The sequence below is a fragment of the Amphiura filiformis genome, chromosome 2, assembly GCF_039555335.1.
Source record: "Amphiura filiformis chromosome 2, Afil_fr2py, whole genome shotgun sequence".
NCBI classification, from domain to species: Eukaryota; Metazoa; Echinodermata; class Ophiuroidea; order Amphilepidida; family Amphiuridae; genus Amphiura; species Amphiura filiformis.
In genome coordinates, this window is record NC_092629.1 from 70,168,165 (window position 1) to 70,181,269 (window position 13,105).

General features: G+C 37.3%; 1 long non-coding RNA gene across 1 annotated transcript; it reads right to left on the reverse strand.

Annotated features, from left to right (window-relative positions):
* Positions 1-2,185: 2,185 nt before the first annotated feature.
* On the reverse strand, positions 2,186-7,341 carry LOC140146562 (uncharacterized). The gene is made up of 4 exons (XR_011858263.1): positions 7,314-7,341; positions 4,489-4,590; positions 3,637-3,751; positions 2,186-2,849 (listed from the first exon to the last, which is right to left on the reverse strand). It is a non-coding gene; the product is annotated as an uncharacterized lncRNA (long non-coding RNA).
* Positions 7,342-13,105: the final 5,764 nt, after the last annotated feature.

The window sequence follows — 13,105 nt, forward strand, 5'->3', positions numbered from 1 at the left end:
AAAAAGGACGAGGTCGCTATTTCATTATTCATTATTCTGTCTCTTTTCATTATCCATTATGTCAACAAAATCAATGATTTTATGAACAGCTTTCTCCAAATTTAGGTACCCCACCAATACCAAAGTATATACCGTATTTCGTCAAATAAACGCCCCCCGGGGGCGTTACATTTTCCCAAAGGGGGCGTTTATTCAAGGTCAATTTTAGAACGATAATTCCTATTAAAATCATTAGGTAAACTTAAAACTCACGCTAAAATGACGAACTATGAACTAGAAACACTGACTTCTGGTTCACTTCCGGGTTTCCAATCCAATTTTCGCCAATTATTGACGCTATTATCGACCATGTGTATATCTGGTTCCATACAGCAATACGCAGTATTGCTGTCTGGTAAGCAGGTACGAATTGAGACGTCGTGAATTGAGACGTCGGAGCCGGTCAAACACAGAGGACTAGCCTACACCCCAGTATCCTACTATCACTCAAACAAGCAAATCTCTTCACTTAATTCACTCACCTTGCGATCCTACATCATCAGTTGAAACAAACATCTAAGTTTCCAAAAACAACTTTGTCATTCCTCAAAACTACAAGTAACTTCATTAATAAAAAATTGAAATCATACTATTACCCGTTATTGAAAATTTTGTTCGATTTATGTGAACCAAAAGAATGCACGAGTCGAGTTCAGTTTACCAAAATGGTAGCTCCTGCCTCCGGGGGTCCATTTCACTAAGCTCCTAACCCTTCAGAACTCACTTCAGTAAGTCCCGAAATCGTTCAGTAATTGCAAAATCCGACGTAAAGTTACGACGCTTCAGTAATTCCATTTCACTAAACTTTTACGAAGGGTGACTCTTCTTAAATACCCTTCGTAAGTTAAGAAAAGTTACGAAGACCCTATACTAGACGTAAGTCTCACTGAAGCTTCGTAAACTCAGCATGGTAAGTACGGTAAGTATAATTTCGCCCAAATAGGCATATAAAACATAGTACAATTTCGCCGCAAATATACCGGTACATCACTGAAAATGTGCCATAAACGCGAAAGTGCATTGAAAAGGAAAGAGTTTTGTTTTCCGTGATCGTGACAAATCCGCTTGATTTTATTAAGACAACAAAATGCTACCGCTTTACACGGGCCGGCATGATGTAACGGGCCTACGTGTTGAACATATTAAGAAGTCATACGCCTTCAAGTGTTCATCGCCTTGAGATTTTAATTTTATGGTACGGGATTGCTTCATTTAATAGGCCTACATCTTAGTAAAAAAAGCCGATTTTTCTCAAAAATTTATGTTTCAAAATCCAATATAAAACATGGCATATAAAACATACAATTTCGGCCGCAATTATAACGTGTGTCACAAACGAGTGCATTGAATTGAAAAGGAAAGAGTTTTCCGGGATCGTGACAAATCCTCTTGATTTTATATTTAAAGACAACAAAATGTATAAACGCTACCGCTCTACACGGGCCGATGTAACGGGCCTACGTGTTTTAATAAACCATAATAAACACATGATAAGAGGTCATCATGATGATATAGATCCACGCGCCTTCAAGTGTTTATTGCCTTGAAATTTTATGGTTCGGGATCGGTTTATACCAGTTGTTCACACCATCATAATGGTCTATTGGCAGTAGGCCTATCTGATCAACGGTTTGCCATGCATTAAAAAGGATACACAACGGGTAAAAGTTTTTACTCTTAAAATATCTGTCGGGGAAGATGGAGTATTTTGTAGCTTTGATATAGGCCTATAGGCTAGGCCTATAACATGTATAAATGACTCTAGAAATCGGGTTATATAAAGGTCATGAAAACGTTTTTAAAACGTTATTGCAAATATTTTGGGCAAACATTTTTCGCAAAATATTTTTTCAACCCCAAAATAACATTCTGTTTAGAATGTTTTGTATCAGGTGTTCAAGAATGTTTTTGGAATGTTATTAAAATGTTTTTATACCCTTTATATAACCCAAAATTTAAACGTTTTCTGTAAAACATTTTTGTTTGCTGAGCAGTAGATTATCAAAAAATGTTTTTTAAGGTTATGAAAACGTTTTATACTCTTAATATATCCTTTATATAACCCGACATTTAAACGTTTTCTGACAACCTTTTATAACCTTTTGCGAATGATGTCGAAAACGCTTTTGTGTTTGCTGGGTAAGGCTCCAGAGAGGCTGAAATTTCAAGAATTTTTTTAAGCTGAATGAGAGCCCTGTGCACGCTCATATTGTACATGTGAGTTGTGAATAATATGTACCAACATAATTTTTTAGAGAAAATTCTATTTGTTTTTGTATCACAGATCCGTACATAATAAGGGAGACTAGCTCTTAAGGCCCCCAGTGCACCATAAATATACATCCCCTTTTTTCATTCCGAAACAATAAGCTCCATGATCCAGCTATGGTGCAAGAAGTCGAGAACCGCTCTTCCTCTTAAAATCCTTTTAACAAATTAAGCTTAGTACTAACCATCCAGCACGATTAATGCAATATGCACACGACCTAAAAATGATAGATCACACAAAATAACATACATTGGTTTCTGTTGTGTGTTGTCAACAAATTCCAACATAATTAACTGGATACATAGATGCAGTGAAAGTTATCTGGTCCAATAACCTCATTGTTTTTGACAACCCAACAAATTTGGAGTTACATGTAAAATTACTTGCTCCTACTAACAGACGGTCAGTGCCATTGTTTTATATAAGTTCATAATTGTTGTTAAATATTTGCAAGATACATGTACCAGCACTACCAGGAGTCCAGGATGATACTGGTGACTTCAAAGATGATCATTTAAATGTTAAAGTAGACAAGGTGAACCTGAAATGAACAATAAAAAACAAAACAATGTTTTAAGAATAGAATTGATTGTGTAAAACAGCAGGTGTTTGAAACATTTTAAAATCCAAAAACAAAACAAAACGTGACTCAACATTGAGATATGGTGGCTTGATCCGCAAGTTGCTTTCTTGATTAGATAGAAATAGCTCAACATCAAGCCAATAACCCACTTAACTCACTTCATCCCGGTTCATTTCTGTTCATCCCGGTTAATTTCAGTTCATTATGAACTGACGGGATCATCGGGATGAACCAAAATGAACTGGGATTAATCAAAATGAACTAGATGCAGTGGCATTCCGTGACCGCTCCTACCGGGGGGCTGGAGGTAGGTGAAATCCCCCCTTCAACACCCTGAAAAGATTGACCCCATTTCTAAACTAAGACGAATCAAGAAGAATATCCCGGTTTATCACAGTTCATTTCGGATCATCCGTTCATTTTCGGTTCCTCCTGGATCATTTAAGGTTCATCTCAGTTCATCCAGGTTATTCCCACTCTCATTTATTTTTACGCCATCCATTTATTTTCGATTCATCTATATTCAGCTGATCCAGTTCATTTTGGTTCAATGCAGTTCATTTTAGTTTATCGCTGTTTATTTTCAGTTCATAATGGTTCGACTCAATTCATCTCAGTTCACTTCAGTTCATTTTTGGTTCATCTGTCACCATCGATTCATCATGAAATGTGAATGAGCCTGAGCATGAATGAACTGGATGAACTGGATGGGACCAGGCGCAAACAAAAAACAATAATATATCACCTGTCTGCTTGTTGGTGTTATATAAATTACTGTGGTTCCTCAATTCACTTCTACTTTCAGACCATCTTCATCACTCCATTTCTCCATTGGAGTGCCATTGTAGACCAGAGTAAGTCTGAATAAAGAGATTGAGAGAGATTTGTCTGGATTATCATCATCATCATCATTCATCATCATCATCATCAAATATTACGTGTAAATATTTCACATGTCCAAAACCAAAGCATCTTGTTTTTGCTTCAATCATCTCTTTATTTTGAGTACGGTACCATAACATTTTTCAATGCAAGGCCAAAAAGAAAAACAAGTTTGTTTCCTTTAGCGCTGCAGGGTTCGATTTAACGTGTGTGGAGCAAAATGCTCCCCATTTTGGACAACCTGCTACACACATTTCAGCTTGTATAGAAATTTTTTACAATGTAAACATATGCTAATATTATAAGAACATCGCCTAAATAAGGTTTTCACTCAAAATTGCTATGCAAATTTTTCAAAGTAAGTCGAACCCTGGCGCTGCATGCGTATTTCTCTTTGGATGGCTTATTTTGCGCATTAGAAAAAAAAACCTGCAAAAATTGAATTAAAATCTGGAGTAAACGCTTACACATTACACAAACAAGCGGAGTGAAAAACTACTGGAGAAATAATCACACATTTACACGACAAACAGGCAGAGTGAAAAATAAAATGGTGTTGCTGTATGCAAAACCAAGCCCAATTTAATTTTTGCAGCAAAAAAGTTTTGTTTTGTTTTTCATTTCTAGACATGGATTGGAAAAAATACCACATTTGGCATTAGACTATTTAGACCTGCTACAGGAAACAAACATTTTTTTGGCCTGATTCACTTACTTGTTACTGAAGAAGAATATCTTGTAGAACAATTGGTACGGCCAATGTCAGCAATTGACCACTAGCAATAACAAAAGAGTTGACTGCACTGCAGGGATGCACCTGTTTGATAAAAGAGATGATAGATCAAAATAATTATGATGCTGCTGATAATAATAACCAGGCCTCAAAATAAGCCAGAATTTCTGAGGGCCATTTGGGCCCTTGATCTTAAATGTGTTACGAATATTTTGCATATGTTTCAGTTCCTCATAGGCCACAGTGTTAACAAGGGAATGACACTCTTATTCATGTGTTCATTTACAACACAAACCTATATTGAATCCCGGATTAATTAAGTAAAAAAGCACAGGCACGCACTCTACGTATTATGCGTAGTGCATTCAGAAAATAGGTGACTTTGTAAAAAGATGTCATTTAAGAAAAAGGTTACTTTTTATTTTAAAAGATGCCATTTCAGAAAAAGGCGACTTTTTAAAAGACATTTCAGAAAAAGGCAGCTGTTTTAAAAAGACAATTCATAAAAAGGGACCTTTTTAAAAAGACATCATTTCAGAAAAAGGCAACTTTCTTAAAAAGACATTTTAGGGAAAAGGCAACTTTTAAAAAGATGTCATTTCAGAAAAAAAAAAAACTTTTTAAAAAGACGTCATTTCAGAAAAAGGTGACTTTTTAAAAAAGGCGTCATTTCAGAAAAAAATGCGACTTTTTTAAAAAGAAGTTATTTCAGAAAGAGATTTTTTTGTTTTTATTTTTCAGAACTAGGCGATTTTATATTAAAAAAGACGCCCATTTAAAACAATGCGACTTTTTAAAGCAAAAAAAACAGGCGACTTTTTTGAAGACATCATTTCAGAAAAAGCGACTTTTTGACATCATATCAGAAAAAGCAACCTTTTTAAAAGATGTCATTTCAGAAAAATGTGACTCTTTTAAAGACGCTATTTCAGGGAAAAAAGCAATTTTTTAAAGACATTTTAGAAAGGTGACTTTTTATAAAGATGCCATTTCAGAAAAATGACTTTTTAAAGACGTTATTTTAGGGAAAAGGCGACTTTAAAAACATGTCAGAAAAAAGAAATTTAAAAAAAAAGACTTTATTCAGGGAAAGAGCGACTTTTTTTAAAAAGCTGTCATTTCAGAAAAAAAGCAACTTTTAAAAAAGAGATCATTTCAGGGAAAAAGGTGACTTTTTTAAAAAGCCGTCAATTTCAGAAAAAAAGAAACTCAGTAAAAAAGAGGTCATTTCAGGGAAAAAGGTGACTTTTTTTAAATAAAGACATCATTTCAGAAAAAGGCGATTTAAAAAAAAATAGACGTCATTTTAGAAAAATGCGACTTTTTAAAGACTTCATTTCAGGGAAAAGGCGACTTTTTTAAAAAGCCGTCATTTCATAAAAATTTTTTTTACAAAGACGCTATTTCAGAAAAAAAGGCAACTTTTTAAAGACATCATTTCAGAAAAAAGGCGACTTTTTTAAAGGCGAGTTTTTATAAAGACATCATTTTAGAAAAAGGCGACTTTATTTTAAGACAAAAAAGTACTTATTAAGAAAGGTGGCTTTTAAGAAAAAGGCTACTTTTTATAAAACGAGACTTCCTTTTCAGCGGAACCCCAAAAGTCCGAAACCCTGTCAGTCCGAAACCTCACTAAACAAAAACGAATTAAAAGATGGCATTTAGAAAAAAAAGGTTCCTTTTTTGTAAAGACAAATTTTTAGAAAAAGGCTACTTTTCATTTAAAAAATGATGCCGCCCCATCAGTCTAAAACCCCACATCGTTTTTGAAAAACTTCTTTTATGAAGACTTAAGTTTTAGAAAAGGGCTACTTTTCATTAAAAAAGACATCATTTTCAATTTTTTTACTAAAAGTGTTGGGATAATTTGGTCTAGATTGCAAGTGCAGCAAGCAAGAATTTTGCATATTTTAACATACCGTATGGCCTAGCCTAATATGGATTTTTTATTTACAACAGGCCTATGGCCTAGATCTAAAATTGTTTGCACCAGGCATAGGCCTTCAAACACATGAAGGTCTATGCCTGCACTTGACTGAGTTTTTTCACTGAAAAAGAACACTGATCGAAACAGTTAAAATAATAGGCCAAGCTGATCCAAATAAATTGCATTTCGGCTACACACAAGGCATGTGTCAAAACATACATTGATTGGGAACTGTTTCGCTAGTATGAGCACGTCACCCACAAGTACTTGGGCTTGGCCAGATTTGGTGAAATAATTACTGGGCTAGTCAAATTTGGCTATAGCTAAAATAATATTTTCTCGACCATGAGAGCTCAATAGGCACGCAATGACAATTGCGTCGCATAAACGCCTACCACACGCTTTGGGTAGCGCTGCATTTCCTGTGTGTGCACAATCAATCGCGCTATTGTGTCATTCCACTAAACTTGCCACATTACGCAGTGCACGCAGTACATTCACACTCTCATGATCGAGCAACTATTATTTTATAGGCTTAGCTATAGGCTAGCATTTGGCACGCGAGCCCGATGCGCGTAACGCAAGTAGTTGCTCAGTACTAGCCGACGTTGTCTTGCCCAGTGCAAGCGCTGACTTCTTCTAGCCCAGTACTACTGGTACAATACAAGTACTGGGCGAGTGATAAAGCGGATCATTACTAGCCCAGTAGTACTGGTAGAAGTTAGCTGTGTATACATCATAATGATACCATCATTGATCACCATGCATAATGCCTGTACCCGATACCGTCATGATTTTACGTCTTTGACTTTATTTTGCTCAAATTCTGACGATTAAATCCCCTGTAATGGGACCTAGATCCCTTCAGTAGCATTCTTACCTTCTTCCTTTTCAGTCCGGTGTTGTATTCGGCCGAATTGTATGTTTTTGGCCCGAGAAACTGCTCTACGCTGCCATTTTCACTGTCTTCATCTTCACTCGCGTGTCAACGGTCGTGTCAATCGTGTGCCAAAAATAGTCTCATTTGTAGATTGAAACGCTAAACACTCTTCGTAACTTGACTTGCAACTCTTCGTGGGTAAGAAGGGTTTAGTGAAATGGATTTTACAACGATTCGTAGCTACGCTTAATTTTAATTTCACGAACAGTTCGTAATTTTTACTTACGAAGCTTCAGTAACTTTAGTTTAGTGAAATAGACCCCCGGTCACCTCAGATATGACGTCAGTATCAAGCTGCTTTATTAAACGGTGGATCGGATTGGTTGAAATCAACGCCACGCTTTTTGACCTTACAGGGGTCAGAGATATGCATATTCATGTCAGCGATGCGGATATAGTATCGTCACCGGAGCTGAGGATTGCGACATTTTCGATGTTTGTACCGGGAATTTCAGACACGGAGACTCACGTAGATTTCAAAAAAATTCGTCCAAAGGTAACCAAAGGGTTGGGGATCGATTTTAACTATCACTAAATGTTTCGGAATTGAGGTCGGCTAAAAAGTAGACAGTTTCGGGACTGTAATTGGTGTAGATGTCACATTTTGAACAGTGAGCGATAAGTGGCCAATTTCATGCTCAGCACAAGTGACTATCTTTACTCAGGGTACGACCATGTGGACAACTTGGTAAGCTCACTACACAAGATAGCATGGAAATATCGGCATTTTTGAAACATCTTTTGTTGAAAAAAGTGGTGGGGGGGCGTTTATTTGAGGGGTGCGACTATTTGACGAAATACGGTATTGTTGATGAAAGACCATCTCAAAACAGGTATTAATGGTTAGATCATCTTTACAGATATTTTGCAACAGATTGAGAAAAGATTTGAATTTGTTTTCATAAAAATGAAAAGAAATTAGCAATTTTTGTAATCACTAGAAACATGATGAGGTAATCCTTAAATTTCATTATTTACTACATCCTCTACCCCTACAATTAAGAAAAAGTGCTGATTATTATCAGCAGGGGATGTCAGACATTTTGAGAGTTTTAATTTTGATTATTTCCATTTCAATGTTCAGATAATTGACTTTTTTATGAAAATAATGAAAGTTTTGGTCAAATTGAAAAAGTGATGCGGGCGGTCAATAGGAAACTAACAATTGAGTTCCATTAGCCTTAACCATATTTCACTGAGTTAACCAATGGTACATAACCAATATTTGCAAGTATTCTAAAGGATCGGTAATAATTAAATATATATGTTTTATTTTGTGAGTAGCGCAAGTTGAAGTTAATGAGTTTGTGCTTTCGTAATTATGTACTAGTGTTCTCAGGAAGTTAAGTGACAGTCCTCAAAGTCATCGATTGTATTAACGAGTTTGGCAATTAGCTGGACACATCACACATGAAGTGTTATGTGTGTCCAGACTGGATATAAACATTATGTAGCCAGAGGTTTCCAGTGATATTAAAATCTCAACTTTTTTGGAGAAAAGTGGGGGGGATGAGGCTGTGGATCACGAAATGCCCCTTTAAATTAGCAAGCGCAATAAGGTTGGTACCACTTTTAAGATTTTTTTTCAAGTTTCTAACCGGCGCCAATCGTTAAGTGTGTATTTCCCATTGACATCCAAAATGGCGTAAGCCAGTCCTTAATATACATAGGTACGGCGTATATAGGACTGGCAAGCAAGTCTATCTTTCAGGGTATGATAAGCTTACCTGAAATAAAAATTATTAAAATCAAGACATGCTCAGGTTTAAAAAAAAAAACAGTACAGAAAAACTTACCGTAATTATAGTGATTTTATAATAGCATCTAACATTCTAGTAATAACCTCATCTTAGTTTATGAATGCATATAGTAAAGTTTACAATAACAAACCACACGTTCATCCGATGGGCGCAGACATCTTGAATATTTGATATCCATCACGCATGCGTTGAAAACAGTGTTGCCAAATTGAATAAGTAAATCCTGAGTAATGTAAATGGGCTCGGTTTACTTGTTTAAAAATTAAATGTCGGTTCAAAAATAAGATAGGCCCTGCCCCGGGGCCCTGCCCAATCAAGATGAACATTAAATAATATCTCATCATTCAAGAAGAATAGTTCGGGATTAAAAATAAAAGAGTAGGGCAGACCCTGGAGTAGGGATTCTCATTCTATTAAGAAAAATGAATAGTGTGAAATAAGATGGGGCCGGGGATGGGGCGCCAAATTGCCCAATCAATTCTGCGAATATGCGCCCCTCCAAGAGAAGAAAGTCAACAGTTTCGCGTGCTTCGGGCACATTTCAGCGCTGTTTGAAAGATAAGACCGAAATTCCCTGAACTTAATTTTAACTAAAATTAGGCCTACTTGGCGGTAGTCCTATTTGTACACATTTCCAGTGCGTTCCACATGTAATTGTTTCAAGAATGGGGGGGGGTGAATAGTGTGAAAAGTGGGTGTGGAGGTGCTGCCCGGGGGTCACTCCCATTGTGGCTCAGTAGGCCTACACCTGAGACGAATTCGTCTCAGCTGTACACCATCCGCGATAATCAACTTTTGAAAAGCACCCTAAACAAGGATTTAACCCTTGGCTAAAACGACACCCTAAACAGGGATTTCATTCCTAACATCAAATTTCATACCCTAAATTTCATTTCCGCGTAGGCCTATTTAGCAATTGCAATTTTGCTACCCTTTTTTCAATTTTTTCATGTTTTTGACACCCTAAACGCGTACGCGCGTATCGTGCCTACCCACGAAAAACGACCCTTTTTACGCGTTTTCATTATCGCGGATGGTGTACAGGCAACAATGGGAGTGACCCCCCCCGGGAGGTGCTGACATGACAGAATACTGAAAATATTTGGGAAATATGGACAACATAATTTATTGCAGTTGCATGACACCCCCCCCCCTGGCCCTAGGTCCAGGCCCTTGGCGAATGCCCCCTCCTCCCTCCCTCCCAAAATGCCCAAAAGTCCCATTTGCAAGGGTAATGATTGAAAACTGTTGTTTTTTTATTCCTTTTTGTTTTAAAATGAAATGAATGAAAAAAAAAAAAAAAAGTCCACTATTTCAAAATCTGCCCTCTAGTCCAAAAAGGTCCAAAAATTTGGAAAAAAGTTCACTTTTGCACTTTTGCCTGCGACCCCCCACACACACACACAGTCTCACCCCCACCCTCCCCCACCCCCACCTACTCCACAGTCCACACACACCCGTCCCCAAGACACCTTTCTTAAGTTGTAGGCCTATCCTGATTAAAAATTAGGGGGCATTCCCTAAATTAAAATGAGATTTTGATTGTTAGATTTTGATACGGACGAAATTAGGGATTTACATGTTCATGCCGGCAACACCCTTTTTCGTAGAGTTGGCCAATTAGGTAGGAATTACCGTGTGACACAACCGAAAAAAATCGCAAAATATCACAGAAATCAAATCGTTAACATCGTAATTTTTTGCAAATATGTGTAAAATAAAGTAGTGACAATAATATCAAGCATGAATTGCACACTAAAGTTAATTTTAAATAGAGAAAATCTATTGGTATCTGCGCCATTATAATCCTTTACGATGTAGGTATAAACCATGGCCAAAGCCATCATACACACGCATGCATGGCCGGTATGGAGCCGTGTGTGTCATCAGACTCAATATATGTTATGGAATAGTAGGACCTGCCTATAATCCATTCAGTCGGGTCATGCACACGCTGGATGGATCCAGCGTCACTCTTGATCGGGCGTTAACGTAGTCCGAATAATCAGACCCAGAACAAAATATTAATTTCTGACATGATGATCCTGTTCTGGGAACTTCTGGCATGTCTGGGTCTGAACTGTTACTGTTTCCATATGAAATCTTGATGGCAAATTGGACAAGAGAAGCACATGGTCCTACGTGACAGCTTTTTAATCCCTATTCATGTTACGTGAATCACGCTTTTGTGGACCATCCTTCTGATACTTGAGTGTTTGGACAAGCGGAACGGTCTTTTGTCTACCTCTCTGTTTGTAAACAAACCAGGTCAGGAGGTCGAAATCGTCCTCCTCGCCGAATACGAAAGTCAGCGTAATAGTACGGCACTAGCGTTAACGCTGCATCCAGCTACATAAATCATGCTGAAGGGAGTAAATGCAATGATGATGGATGGTCATGCATGTTTTGCTCGAGAAACACTAGCCACGAATGCCTCGAGCATTCGTGGCTAGTGTCCTTTCGTATCTTAAATCGGGGGGCTTCCGATACACAAAGTTGCACCGGCATGTAAACATAGATAAAATGCTTCATGGTTCACAAACACACTTTCATAAGCGTGTCATATAAGCTTAATTAAGTTCAACCCTACCTTTTGACATCTTTGATACATACGATCCTCAAAAATGAGATGATATATGAAGCCTAATTCAGCGCTGCTTACAGTGCTGCTTATCGCAGCTGTCACATCGTGGAAAATAATCTCAACCTATGAGATAATTGTACACACGTAAATTCTGGTGATTTATGACTGGACAGTCACTTAGTAGGTACGAGATTACCTAATTCATATAACACCTGTTATTTTTGTCGATCGATTAACCAGTCCAGGGCATTTCGACCAAGGCAAACTCGACCACATGCAAATTCGGTCCCTGTATAAAACCACGCTTTAGGGCGCACCATTAGATATCAAGGGGAGGCTTGGTAGATTGCTGAAAAAAATGTTCCACTGGCAAAAAAAAAAAAAAATGTTGATGTCAAGGGTGAAAATGTCACAGTTAGTGCAGAAAAATGAACCTCATATTCATAGGCCTATAGCTTTCAAATAGCAATTTTTTGCACGAATTTGCTCATTTTTCATCATTATATTAGGCTAAACAAAAATTTCTGGTAACCCGACCGACCGTGTAAAACCCTTGCGACTCAAGTAATTTTATCCAATTTGTTCAAAATAAAAAAATAATTGCTCACGACTGACCGGGTGTCTACAATGCTCCTCATCAGAAACTACTATTGGCAAAAATATGGACGTACCATTAGAATTCTCGGGAGGGGGGTAGTAAGTTTTTAGAAAAAAAACGTGCAAGAAAAAAAAAAATCCCCACCAACACTAAAAAAAAACTTCCCCACCTAACTAACTGTGTATAAATGCATGAAATAATATTTAAAAAAATATTCCCCACCAACACTAAAAAAACCCAAAACTTCCCCACCTTCTGTGTGTAAATGCATGAAATTAAAAAAAAAACTTCCCCGATCCCAACTTCCTACCCCCGAGCATCTAATGAAAGCGCCCTTACCTCGCCAGAGACAAAACAATGCGTCAACATGATCATGATGTAAATTGTACCATGACTGTAGTACCAAACCATCGCTTTATGTTAACCGCTCAACTCGCAAAAGCTCACCGCAAATATTGTAAATAAGCGGACTTTCCCAGGAAATATACCATGGCAAGGTGCCGAGATGTCTAGCCACATTCTCAATAGCGTGGGAAACTGGGAATTGATTTAGATCACTTACCAAAATTTGTCTAAAGCAAATGGGAAAAGGTAATTGGCTGGCTATTACTTTTAGCCCCGCCCACAACAGTGACCCACTGATTAAAAGTTTTTTTGTTTTAAAAAGTGACACTTATAAAGCCATCATATAAACGATCAGATCATGTACTTTGTGCAAACTTGTATAGTGTTGTAATCTCTAATGATTGAAGATCTGAAGAAAAGTGGTCAACACACAGTATACATTTTT